The sequence below is a fragment of the Mus musculus genome, chromosome 1 (genome assembly GCF_000001635.26).
Source record: "Mus musculus strain C57BL/6J chromosome 1, GRCm38.p6 C57BL/6J".
Classification (NCBI taxonomy): domain Eukaryota; kingdom Metazoa; phylum Chordata; class Mammalia; order Rodentia; family Muridae; genus Mus; species Mus musculus.
The window spans coordinates 113,726,213-113,740,189 of NC_000067.6; positions in this window are offsets into that span (position 1 = coordinate 113,726,213).

Here is a 13,977-nt window from a genome sequence, read left to right on the forward strand (position 1 = left end):
AGAAATGCTTTCATTGTGTCCCATAGGTTTGGGTATGTTGTGGCTTCATTTTCATTTAACTCTAAAAAGTCTTTAATTTCTTTCTTCACTCCTTCCTTGACCAAGGTATCAATGAGAAGAGTGTTGTTTAGTTTCCACGTGAATGTTGGCTTTCCATTATTTATATTGTTATTGAAGATCAGCCTTAGGCCATGGTGGTCTGATAGGATACATGGGACAATTTCAATATTTTTGTATCTGTTGAGGCCTGTTTTGTGACCAATTATATGGTCAATTTTGGAGAAGGTCCCGTGAGGTGCTGAGAAGAAGGTATATCCTTTTGTTTTAGGATAAAATGTTCTGTAGATATCTGTCAGGTCCATTTGTTTCATAACTTCTGTTAGTTTCACTGTGTCCCTGTTTAGTTTCTGTTTCCACGATCTGTCCATTGATGAAAGTGGTGTGTTGAAGTCTCCCACTATTATTGTGTGAGGTGCAATGTGTGCTTTGAGCTTTACTAAAGATTCTTTAATGAATTTGGCTGCCCTTGTATTTGGAGCATAGATATTCAGAATTGAGAGTCCCTCTTGGAGGATTTTACCTTTGATGAGTATGAAGTGTCCCTCCTTGTCTTTTTTGATAACTTTGCATTGGAAGTCGATTTTATCTGATATTAGAATGGCTACTCCAGCTTGTTTCTTCAGACCATTTGCTTGGAAAATTGTTTTCCAGCCTTTCACTGTGAGGTAGTGCCTGTCTTTTTCCCTGAGATGGGTTTCCTGTAAGCAGCAGAATGTTGGGTCCTGTTTGTGTAGCCAGTCTGTTATTCTATGTCTTTTTATTGGGGAATTGAGTCCATTGATATTAAGAGATATTAAGGAAAAGTAATTGTTGCTTCCTTTTATTTTTGTTGTTAGAGTTGGCATTCTGTTCTTGTGGCTGTCTTCTTTTTGGTTTGTTGAGGGATTACTTTCTTGCTTGTTCTAGGGCGTGATTTCTGTCCTTGTATTGCTTCTTTTCTGTTATTATCCTTTGAAGGGCTGGATTCGTGTAAAGATAATGTGTGAATTTGGTTTTGTCGTGGAATACTTTGGTTTCTCCATTTATGGTAATTGAGAGATTGGCTGGGTATAGTAGATTTGGCTGGCATTTGTGTTCTCTTAGTGTCTGTATAACATCTGTCCAGGCGCTTCTGGCTTTCATAGTCTCTAGTGAAAAGTCTGGTGTAATTCTTATAGGTCTGCCTTTATATGTTACTTGACCTTTCTCCCTTACTGCTTTTAATATTCTCTCTTTATTTAGTGCATTTGTTGTTCTGATTATTATGTGTCGGGAGGAATTTCTTTTCTGGTCCAGTCTATTTGGAGTTCTGTAGGTTTCTTGTATGTTCATGGGCATGTTATTCTCTAGGTTTGTGAAGTTTTCTTCTATAATTTTGTTGAAGATATTTGCTGGCCCTTTTGAAAATCTTCATTCTCATCAAGTCTTATTATCTGTAGGTTTGGTCTTCTCATTGTGTCCTGGATTTCCTGGATGTTTTGAGTTGGGATCTTTTTTGCGTTTTGTATTATCTTTGATTGTTGTGCTGATGTTCTCTATGGAATCTTCTGCACCTGAGATTCTCTCTTCCATCTCTTGTATTCTGTTGCTGATGCTTTCGTCTATGTTTCCAGATTTCTTTCCTAGGTTTTCTATCTCCAGCGTTGCCTTGCTTTGGGTTTTCTTTATTGTGTCTACTTCCCTTTTTAGGTCTAGTATGGTTTTGTTCATTTCCATCACCTGTTTGGATGTCTTTTCCTGTTTTTCTATAAGGACTTCTATCTGTTTGGTTGTTTTTCTATTTTTCTTTAAGAACTTGTAACTCTTTAGCAGTGTTCTCCTGTATTTCTTTAAGTGAGTTATTAAAGTCCTTCTTGATGTCCTCTACCATCATCATGAGATAAGCTTTTAAATTCAGGTCTAGCTTTTCGGTTGTGTTGGGGTGCCCAGGACTATGTGGCCTGGGAGTGCTGCATTCTGATGATGGTGAGCCATCTTTATTTCTGTTAGTAGGATTCTTACATTTGCCCTTTGCCATCTTGTATTCTCTGGAGCTAGTTGTTATAGTTGTCTCTGGTTAGAGCTTGTTTCCTAGGTGATTATGTTAGCCTCTATCAGCAGACCTGGGAGACTAGCTCTATCCTTAGTTTCAGTGGTCAGAGTACTCTCTGCATGCAAGCTCTCCTCTTGAAGGGATGGTGCCCAGATATCTGGTGTTTGAACCTGCCTCCTGGCAGAAGTTGTGTTCCACTCAACAGAGGACTTAGGATCCTGTGGCAGATCCTGTGTGGGTCCTTTTGGGTGTCCGGAGACTCCCCTGGGCCATGAACCACGATGCTGCAGGGGGCCGCATGAAACTTCTTTTGTCAATGCAATTAGTCCAAGTCTCTTCACCTTACCCTCAGGTAAACTTTTCAGACAAGGGCAAAAAGTAGCCACATTCTTCACCAAAATACCACAAAAACAGTCTTTATGCCACATTCTGAAATTCTTCTTTGAAATCTCTTGGGCCAAGTCAACACAGTTCAAATTACTCCCAGCAGCTAAGTCTTCCTTATTCCTACTAGGATGACCCATTAAGCCCCATTTAAAACATTCCATTGCTTTCCAAATACAAAGTCCTAAAATCCACATTCTTTCAAATGAAAACATGGTCAGGCCTATCACAACAATACCCCACTCCCAGTACCAACTTCTGTCTTAGTTAGGGTTTTACTGCTGTGAACAGACACCATGACCAAGGCAAGTCTTATAAAAAACAACATTTAATTGAGGCTGGCTTACAGGTTCAGAGGTTCAGTCCATTATCATCAAGGTGGGAGTATGGCAGTATCCAGGCAGGCATGGTGCAGGAGGAGCTGAGAGTTCTATGTCTTCATCCAAAGGCTGCTACTGGAAGACAAAAAACCGAGGATAGCAAAAACTCTTCTCAAGGATAAAAGAACCTTTGGTGGAATCACCATGCCGGACCTAAAACTGTACTACAGAGCAATTGTGGTCAAAACTGCATGGTACTGGTATAGTGACAGACAAGTAGACCAATGGAACAGAATTGAAGACCCAGAGATGAATCCACATACCTATGGTCACTTGATCTTTGACAAGGGAGCTATAACCATCCAGTGGAAAAAAGACAGCATTTTCAACAAATGGTGCTGGCACAACTGGCGGTTATCATGTAGAAGAATGCGAATTGATCCATTTCTATCTCCTTGTACTAAGGTCAAATCTAAGTGGATTAAAGAACTCCACATAAAACCAGAGACACTGAAACTTATAGAGGAGAAAGTAGGGAAAAGCCTCGAAGATATGGGTACAGGGGAAAAATTCCTGAATAGAACAGCAACAGCTTGTGCTGTAAGATCAAGAATCGATAAATGGGACCTCATAAAATTGCAAAGCTTCTGCAAAGCAAAAGACACCGTCAATAAGACAAAAAGGCCACCAAGAGATGGGGAAAGGATCTTTACCTATCCCAAATCAGATAGGGGACTAATATCTAATACATATAAAGAACTCAAGAAGGTAGACTCCAGAAAATCAAATAACCCCATTAAAAAATGGGGCTCAGAGCTGAACAAAGAATTCTCACTTGAGGAATATCGAATGGCAGAGAAGCACCTGAATAAATGTTCAACATCCTTAATCATCAGGGAAATGCAAATCAAAACAACACTGAGATTCCACTTCACTCCAGTCAGAATGGCTAAGATCAAAAACTCAGGTGACAGCAGATGCTGGTGAGGGTGTAGAGAAAGGGGAACACTCCTCCATTTTTGGTGGGATTGCAAGCTTGCACAACCACTCTGGAAATCAGTCTGGCGGTTCCTCAGAAAATTGGATATAGTACTACCGGAGGATGCCGCAATACCTCTCCTGGGCATATATCCAGAAGATGTCCCAACTGGTAAGAATAACACATGCTCCACTATGTTCATAGCAGCCTTATTTATAATAGCCAGAAGCTGGAAAGAACCCAGATGCCCCTCAACAGAGAAATGGACACAGAAAATGTGGTACATTTACACAATGGAATACTACTCAGCTATTAAAAAAATGAATTTATGAAATTCCTAGGCAAATGGATGGACCTGGAGGGTATCATCCTGAGTGAAGTAACCCAATCACAAAGGAACTCGCACAATATTATAGATTTATTACATCGATATTTCATTATATAGATATTTCTCTGTCACCAGTGAAATGAGGGAATTCAATCCAGGTTTGTTTATACTAAAGACAGTACTATTAGGAAGCTACTATTGGGTGGGCAAGTTCACTGACCCCAAAAACCAAGGCCAGAGAAGTTGTCAAGGCGGAAAGTATGAGGGTAAGTGATGGAGAGAGAACAATGTGCCCATGCAGAGAAAGAAGAGGAGAAAAGGGAGAGAGAGAGACTAAAATGTCTGAATCACATAGAGTGGAGCCTCTGGGAAAGGGCAGGCCAGCTCCTGGGCTGCAAACTTCAGGTTTGGGGGCAGGTTATATAAGGTGAGGACAGAGCGATTTTGGAAGAACTTGGAAGTCAGATCTGCTTTGGTATGTAAAATATACAACTCAGTCTTTTGTAGTGGATCCAAAGCAAACATTTTTTTTAATAGCATCTAGATTTTTAAAAACTTTATCTATTAATGTATTTTTAAAAATGTTGCAGTGCTCCATCTGCATATATACCTGTATGCCAGACGAAGTCATCAGATACTTTTATAGATCATGTGCTTGCTGAGAATTGAATTTAGTATCTCTGGAAGAGCAGCCAATATTTTTAACCACTGTTCCATCTCACAGGCCCTAGAATATTTTTAAAATAAATTTTCCTTAAGGAGTTTTGTGTTTATGGAGATATAACTTGAATCGGAAGAATGAATAAATTCTTGATTTTTTTTAATGTTCTGGTTTACAATACAGTGGTTTCATTCCTCTTAAAAATGAAAGATTTTTTTCCATTATAAACATATCTGACATAAGGAAATACTTTCTTGCTAAATGGTTTTTAAACATCACATCAGCATTTTTCTGTGCCAATGTAACTCTGGAATGTCAATTTTCATGCTTGCTCTATTTTTCACATGTACAAAATATCTATATCCTTTTAAATATTCCTTATTGTTGAAACTTGTGTTCTGTGTATGTGTGTACAAATAAGTATATGTGTGTTTATGTATGTGTGTGTGATGGTGGCGAGATGTCAGTGGTCAGAGGTCAAATTCAGGTGTTGTCCTCTGTCAATATCGTCCTTTTCTCTCCCTGCCTACTTTGTTTTTGAGGCAAGATTTCTCCCTGTGACTGTCTGACTTGAAGCTTCAGAGGTTGCTATGACTCTACTTCTCCAGCACAGGGATTGGTTATAAGCATGTGATACTATTTCTGGGTTTTTTACAGAAGTGCAAGGATCAACCAAGGTTTTTATGGTAGAGTGTTTTTATGGCAAGTGCTTTACCAACTGAGTCATCTCTGCAACACTTATTTTCTCTCAATTTAGAAGGCCTGGATCAATTATATTTTGATGTGTGTGTGTGTGTGTGTGTTTTCTCTGATATTATTTGCAAGGTAAAATTAGTAGTTTAATGTTTAAAGCGAGCCTGATTAGTTGAGTGCTCTTTTAAAGCTTGAAAGGTATGTTTTACTTGGTTTACTTAAAATATTCATACTCCTTACAAATTATAATTATGTTTAGTTATCTTTAGCCCAATTTCCATATATTGTCAACCTTTTATGTGACCTGCTATGACTGATAAATTCTTTGTAATTTATAAACAAACCTCTTAGCGTCCACCAAGAAAGAAGGTAAGAATGCCACTAGACGGCATTTGAGGCCTATAGCAGAGATTTCCTGCTTTGTTGTAACACATCTATGGTATACCTACCAGTGTATTTAGAATGTGTATTGAGTTACAACCCTGTTAGACTGGCCTTCAGTATTCTAATACCTTAGAAATTATTAAAATTCTGACCAAACTGTTTCAATGTCTACATTTGAACTTACAAGAAATGCAACACTGCATTCCCAGCCTGAGACTTTCTAAGTCAGAAAGAATGAAGATGTTCCAGGATTGGTTCAATAAGCCCATTTATTGGCATGGGTTCAGAGGGCATATGATGGCATTTCCATGTTGTTGTGTTTTGGACCAAATAATTAAACCAAAGATTCATGATAGTGAAATAAGTAGAGTAAGTTTACCCAGGAACAGAAAGGCACTGCTGAAAATGGATGGGTTAGAGAGCTGGGACAGATGTGAAACTGTCAAAACCCAGGGTACAAGAGTCTGGATTCTTTGTATGTCATTTACATAGCACCCATCTTATACTATGACCATAGGCGTTTTCAAAATTGCCCAGCAACTTCAGTTCCAGCCTCTGCCAACTGGTATCTTTTATATGTTATCCTCTATCTATCTCTCCCTGTCTCTGTCTCTGTCTCTGTCTCTGTCTCTGTCTCTCTCTAGCTTACTTTTCTCTTCTTTTCTCTCTTTTTTTTTCTTAGCTATTTTCTTTATTTACATTTCAAATGTTATCCCCTTTTCTAATTTCCCCACTCAAAATCACTTATCCCCTCCCCCCTTCTCCTCCTGTCCAACTCACCCACTCCTGCTTCCTGGCCCTGGCATTCCCTTATACTGGAGCATAGAACCTTCACAGGACCAAGGGTCTCTCCTCCCAGTGATGACTGACTAGGCCACCCTCTGCTACAAATGCAGTCTAGCTTACTTTTCTACTACAATCCCATTGGTTGACTTTAACTCCAACTTTTAAGAACAACATCTATAGGGAATTGCCTCTTGATGCAAGTTAAGCCATCTAGAGACCACCACAAGGACACTTTTGAAAGTAAAAAGAAAGACCCCATAACCAGAGCCACTCTGGTTATATGAAGGGGAAATGGACCGAGATACAAGAGGCTAACTCTTCCTGCACAGTCTTGGCCAGGGGGCACTATTGCACTTTTCAGCAGCATGGCAGGTGCTGTGCTGGAGCATAGAGAGGAGGAAAGATGCTCTGTTGCTCACTGAATCAAGAAGATTCAGGTCTCCAACATGAGGGCATAGGTCTTAAATCAGGGAGGTCCCATTTGCACCAGAGAAAGACAGTGGTCAAAATAGGGAAATTGGCTAGGCTGGGAGGGTTCTCCACATACCATGTTCTAGACAACCTGAACCATCTAGCAATCCAGAGCTTTTTCACTGGCTACCTGACTCCCATGGAGGACCAATGTATCTCAGTGAAGACCTGGTGTTTTCTAGATGAGAAGTATACACCATACCTATCCCTGTCTGAAAAGCCCTCCTTGGTTTGTGCTTTGTTCAGCCAGCCTTCACTGTGCAGTACCTCCTCATCACCAGAGGAAGGGAAATCGGGAAGTAGTATTCTGTCTTGTGGTAGAAGCAGTGTTAGTGGCAGTGGGCTTGGGATTGCTCATTCCTCCTTTCATTTTAGATTTGCTTCTCTAACCAATGGAACAGACAGAAACACACAGAGAGACACGAAGACAGGCAAACAGTAAAGACAGCCAATGATGGCCACCCCATAGACTTAAATCAGGCAGTTCACTGATATCTCACTTGGATCCTGTACACCAGAACTGGTGCCATGCCCATTCTTTACTAAAAGTCCTGTTTAGACGGCACCATAAACAGACATACTTTCAAAACAACAGGTTCTGATGACTTACTGTATGTAATTTTATGCTTTAGGGCAGAGGCTCGAGGAGCCCCTCTGATGGAATAGACTAGAAGTCAGAGAAATTTGTGCAACCCCTAAACATCTCAGGGTGTGCTTCCCCAAGGAACTCTCTGATTTCTACCTGTTTTAGATACAAAAGAAATCTAGGATTCTCCAGTACCCCAGTATTATGTCAGTCTCTGGGTTCTTAATGTTGCCTCCAGAACATTGTGAAGGAATCCCAAAAGAGACCACTTAATCATAAACTTAAAGCTTTAAAGAAAGTATTTATTGCTGGCCTGCAGCACATGACAGAACTTTCCCAAATCAGTCATCCCAAAATCTTTGAATTTTTTGTCTTTTATGCATAAAAGCAAGAACCTGTTTATCACACTTTAGGTAGCAAGAAGCAGAAATATAGATGCCCCCCCCCCAAATGTTAGTACATTGGGGACTTTCCTAGTAATATTAGCCAGGTCTTTGATGAATCTTGTCTTTGTTCTCATTTTGGTAGTTGTTGGGGCTTATGTGCTGCATTTAAAGTCATAATTGTGCCTTTAACATGTCATCACTTGTGCTAAGGCCTGGGGATTTGTTACACACACTCTGCCTCTTCTCTGTAACATGCTAGCAAGTATTTTATAGTTAAGATAATGTTGACCTTGATTATTATTGTCAAAGTATCAGGATGTAAAATCACTTGGAAACAAGCCACTGGCATGTCTGAAGAATTATCATATTAAGGTAGCTGAGATAAAAAGTCCTGCCTCAACTGTGGGAGGCATCATTCTACTGTCTGGCATCCTAAACTGAATGAGAACGAGAAAGTGAACTGAGCACCAACATTCATTTTAGTCTGCTTCCTGATTCTGGATGCAATGTGAATGACTTTCTCTTGCCCTTGTTGCCATGCCTTCCACACCAGGAGCCTTCAACTTGTGAGCCAAAATAAAATCTTTGTGCCCTTTAAGTTTGTTTTCTCTCCAGCATTTTGTCACAACAATGAGACATACAACGAATACAAAGACAGAAAAAGAAGTGATAAGATCTGTAGGAAAGCGCACTGAAAAGGAATGACAGTGTTTATTTCTCCCTCACCAAGTCCTTTGAGAATATATGTTCCACTAGGACCTATCTCTGCTGGGCATATCATGCTTTTACCATTACCATCTCAGAGTGCAGACTACCTTGCCCTACTAGCTATGGTAACTAATGAGCAGAGCAATACAGCAATGGCCAGATCTATGAAAAGTGCAATGTTACTATTGACAGACAGTCCACACTAGATGACATAGTGGGAAGTCCACCACACTTTCACCTAGAAGTCTAGCCATTACTCTCTCTTGCCTTACCTCACACTCATATGATATTAAGAGATACTAGCATATATAGAATGTGGAAGGTTAATTAAGTGTAACTCCAAGATGTGGCTTCCATGAGATCTTCTATAATGAACTAAGACCTTTTGGTAATGTAGTTGTTTTAGGGTCTTATAAGTAAACTCACTCTTGTTCTGTGTTAGAAAGCCCAGTAATGTCACTGGTTTGACAGATTAGACTTTGGTGGAATCATGCTTTCTTCTTTCATTTGGTACAGTATCTGCATGAATAGACATTTCTTGGTATCTCCCGTGGAAAAGTCAATACGAAAATACAGAACATCATTTTCTTTTCTGTTCATTTTGATGTGTGTGTCTGATGTGTGTATGCGAGTTCATATCTCATGCATGCACAGATCTAAGAAGGGCATCAATGTCCACCACATTTTGGTGCAAGTTTTCATTCATTTTTAAGCTCCTTTTGGTTTGGCTATTCTATTAAGCCATCAAGTCCTTGCAGTCTTTCTATGTTCTTTCCAAAGTGTATTTATTACAGAAAAATAATCTACAAGGATCCTACACCTATATTACCCAGTTAGAACTATACACCCAAGAGGACTCAGAAATGGGGCTCAATGCGACAACACAATGGAAAGATATTCAGTGTGCCTTGCCTGTGAACCACTGACATTTAGAGAGCATAAACCACAGTGATCTCTCCATGGGTCATATCATCAAACTGTGTTGAGGATTACGGACACGATGTACTCTGAAAACCCACAGATAATAGACCAAATGGCTTGGGCACAGGGAGGTTTTCATCAGAATACTGGAAGCCGGGAGCAGGCAGTATATACACAATTGTAATTATAGAGAATGGGACTCCTTATTTACACTTTACTTTGCTCATATCTTTAATGAGTTCCCAGTAATAGCACATGTGAATTGAAAAGGCCTTAACTATTTTCTACACCCTGCCATTCTTATGAGCCAATTACAAGGTGCCTCTCTCAATGCTGATTGCTGCAAACTCCAGGCTATTTATGTGGAGCAGGTGTCTTGCCAATAATAATGATCATCTAATTTCCCAGAGATAAGGAGGGGGAATTTTAAAAGACAATGAAAGGACAACTCTGTGCATTCCAAGCAAAACAGCTGGTATGTGGTAACCTCTCATTTGCCTGTTATGTGAATGCTACACCTTCACCTGTGCAATTCTTTCTCTTTTTCTTTTACTATTACTACATTTCAGAGACTGTGTAAGCAAATGAAAATAGCCGTTAAATGCACTTATACTGCAACCATACGGATCAGAGTTCCAAAACCCATGTAATAAGCCAAATAAACTAAAGAATCACAAATAGTAATGGCTATTAAAATGTGCTTTCCACAAATTCAAAAAAATATCTTTTATTAACTGGTTCACACCTGTGTGGTGGTTTGAATGTGATGTCCTCCATGATTTCAAGCATTTGACAATTTGGTCTCTAGGATGTGGTGCTGTTTGGGGAATCTTAGGGCATGTGGTCTATGCTGAAGATGCATGTTACTAGGAGTCGGCTTAAACATTTCCATTGCTTTCTCTCTGCTGTCTCTTTGCAGTTTGAGATACTGGTTCTCAAGCAGCCTTGTTCTACACATTGCCTGACTGACTGTAATGGACTCTTATTCTTCTAGAAGTATAACCAACAAATAAATCATTCCATCTAAAAATTGCCTTTACTGTGGTATTTTTATCAAGGAAAGAGAAAAGTAACTAAGACAATCTTGTTCTCTCTTTTCTCTATAGGTGCATATGTGTCCGTATATGGAGGTCAAAGGTAAATCACTCCTCATCTATTGTCCACCTTGGGTTCTTTGAGACAGGGTCTTTTAATGCCTTGACTATTCCCAGGTAGGCTATTATATTTGGTCAGAAAGATTCAAGGATCCACCAGATTTCATCTCCCCAGTGTTGGAATTCAGAGGAATTGTCACCACATCTGGCTTTTAGTACATGGGGTTTAGGGATTAAACTCAAGCCCTTATACTTAGATGACAAGACAAGCACTTTATCAGATGAGATATCCTTCCTCTTAGGCCACATGAAAGATTTTCCTTTGGTGTATTCTTCTTTGATATTAGCAATTTTCTAACTAGGAGCCTGTCTTAATTACTTAGAAAAGAAGGTGAAGGAACACCGTGTTAAAAACAGCTAATAGAAGAGAATTTATATGGGCTAACAGTTTTAGAGGGATAAGCCAACTGGTGGTGAAACATACCAGCAAGTGGGATGCTGAGAGGTCCATATCTCAACTGTCAGCATCAAGCAGAGAGAGAGAATGGAAAGTAGCTTGAGTCTTTATACCCTTAAAGCCCATGCCCAGGGATGTTCTTCCTCCTACAAGGATGCACATCCTAAACCTCCCACAATAGTGCCACCAGCTGTGGATTGCCAGATCAAATTCTGGAACCTATAGGAACATTTCCCACTTAAACCACCACAAAAGTATTTCTTCTTAGAATCTCTTTGAATAACCTAGCTGTGTGTGATGATGCTATACTTTTTAGGTAATACAGAAACATGAATCTATATAAAGCCAAAACTCCTAAAGACATGTGTGTGTGCACCATAAAACTACAACAAACCCCATTAGTGAATTTTAATAGGTGCCATAAATCCTGCCTGGTTTGCTTTCTACACAGCGCAGGTGATACTCTATTTGAACATCTGTATTTGTGTATTTCAGGATTGTTGTTGTTGTTGTTGTATAGTATTATTGGGATGGTGGCCCTGGTAGTTAGTCTTAGGTATGTTTATGTTGGGGCTGCACATAGGTCTCGAGGAGCTTGTGGAGATCCTCTTTTCCTGGCCAGTATTCTCTTAAGTATTGACATGAATGGAACTCTGGGTGCTGTGGATCAGTGAGAGGGGTCCTGGCAGGTGGTCCATGCTAGAGTCCCCTGCAACAGGGAGCTACTAGTCATTGATATAAATCACCTCTGGTGTTTCCATTCATTATTTCCAAGAGCACAATACAGAGTCAAAATTATCTCAATGTGAATTAAGGGGTGGTAGTGGAGAGGATTCCTGAGGAAACTCTTGGGATTCTAAGGTTTGTTTTTTTGGTTTTGGTTTTGGTTTTTGTTTTTGTTTTTGTTTTTTTGTTTTTTGTTTTTTTTTCCCTTATGAGCTTTTTGCTTTTATACTCAGTATTACTCTTTACAGGAGCTTATTTGGATTGACTTTTCTCTAATTGTTCTACAGTCCAATGAAAATTTAAGAACAGTAGTGTGTTACACACCTGTTTATGTACATTTTGTCTATCTATTTTTAATATATAAAATCAGTAATTTCGCTTTTTTTTTTTATTCTCCTCAGTAACACCTGTGTATCCAGGTATGCCAAATCTATAGTCAAGGGTTTTTTTCTGAAAGTGACCCAACCCAAACTGGCCACTTATTTAATACCTTATTGGTACAAAAAGACAAAAGAGCAATGATGCTTGTTCATAAAGGAACTAACATGTAATTTCCCCTCAAGGATGAGCTTTTCTAGAGGAAAGAGCCTCAAGAGTTTTCAAAGGGCCTAGAATAACATATCATAAATGACAAAAGAAGTCCCTAAGGAAAATTATATTTCCCTTTAAAACCTGTAAATGGAAAAATATTGAAAATATGGTACACATGTACAAATGAACTACCATTTATTTATATGAAAAAGGAAATCACAGAATTTGCAGATAAATTAATAGACATAGAAGGCATAATATTAAGGAAGGAAACCCAATTTAAAAAAAAATAGTGTACTGGCTAGTTTTGTGTCAACTTGACACAGCTGGAGTTATCACAGAGAAAGGAGCTTCAGTTGAGGAAATGACTCCATGAGATGCAATTGTAAGGCATTTTCTCAATTAGTGATCAAGGGGGAAAGGCCCCTTGTGGGTGGGACCATCTCTGGGCTGGTAGTCTTGGTTCTATAAGAAAGCAGGCTGAGCAAGCCAGGTGAGGCAAGCCAGTAAAGAACATCCCTCCATGGCCTCTGCATCAGCTCCTGCTCCCTGACCTGCTTGAGTTCCAGTCCTGACTTCCTTTGGTGATGAACAGCAGCATGGAAGTGTAAGCCGAATAAACCCTTTCCTCCCCAACTTGTTTCTTGGTCATGATGTTTGTGCAGGAATAGAAACCCTGACTAAGACAAATTGGTACCAGCAGAGTGGGGTATTCCTGTGACAACCTGACCATGTTTTGGGGAGGTCTGTGGAAGGACTTTGGAACTTTGGTCTTGAAGATCCATTTGTTGTTAAGAGCTCTGTGGGATGTTGTGTAGGAGCTTGGAAGATAATGTTGAGAACAGTGCAGAAGATGGAGGCCTGGCTTGTGAAATTTCAGAGGGAAAATTAAAGACTCTTTTCAGGGCCATTGCTGTTTTGATTGTGAAGATTCTGTAGTTCTGGTTAGCTGGGGCTGAAGAATCAGCTGTGATTAACAAGATACCAGAACTACTGAAGCAAAAGCTTTGCATTACTGGGACTATTGATGCTGGTTAGCTGGAGCTAAGAAATTAGCGGTGATTAAGAAGAGACCAGCATCATTGAGGTGACATCTTCTGGGAAGTGTTTTCTGAGAGCACAGTGGCTGTGTTCCAGATATAGCCAAAGTTGTACCTTGTGCTGTGGCTGGACTTGGTAATGTGTAAGAGTCACCCAGGTGGTACTGGTTTTGAAGGCATGAAGGAGTTGAGCAGAACAGCTGAGGCTTGGCACTGTGAGAGGCCATGGAAGGCCATTGGTGAAAGTCCAGCCTCATTTGCAATTGATGGCCCAGGACTGAAGGGGTCATGCAGTGTTTTGGAGATGCCAGTACCATGAGATGACCACCAAGAACAGCAGCAGCAGTGGAGTACAGGCATCTGGAGCCTAGAGGATGACGCGTGTGCTACAAAGGGCCTGGCTGGAGAAGTGACCCAAGCCCTTGGAGGAGCCCAGAAGATTGTGAGTTGG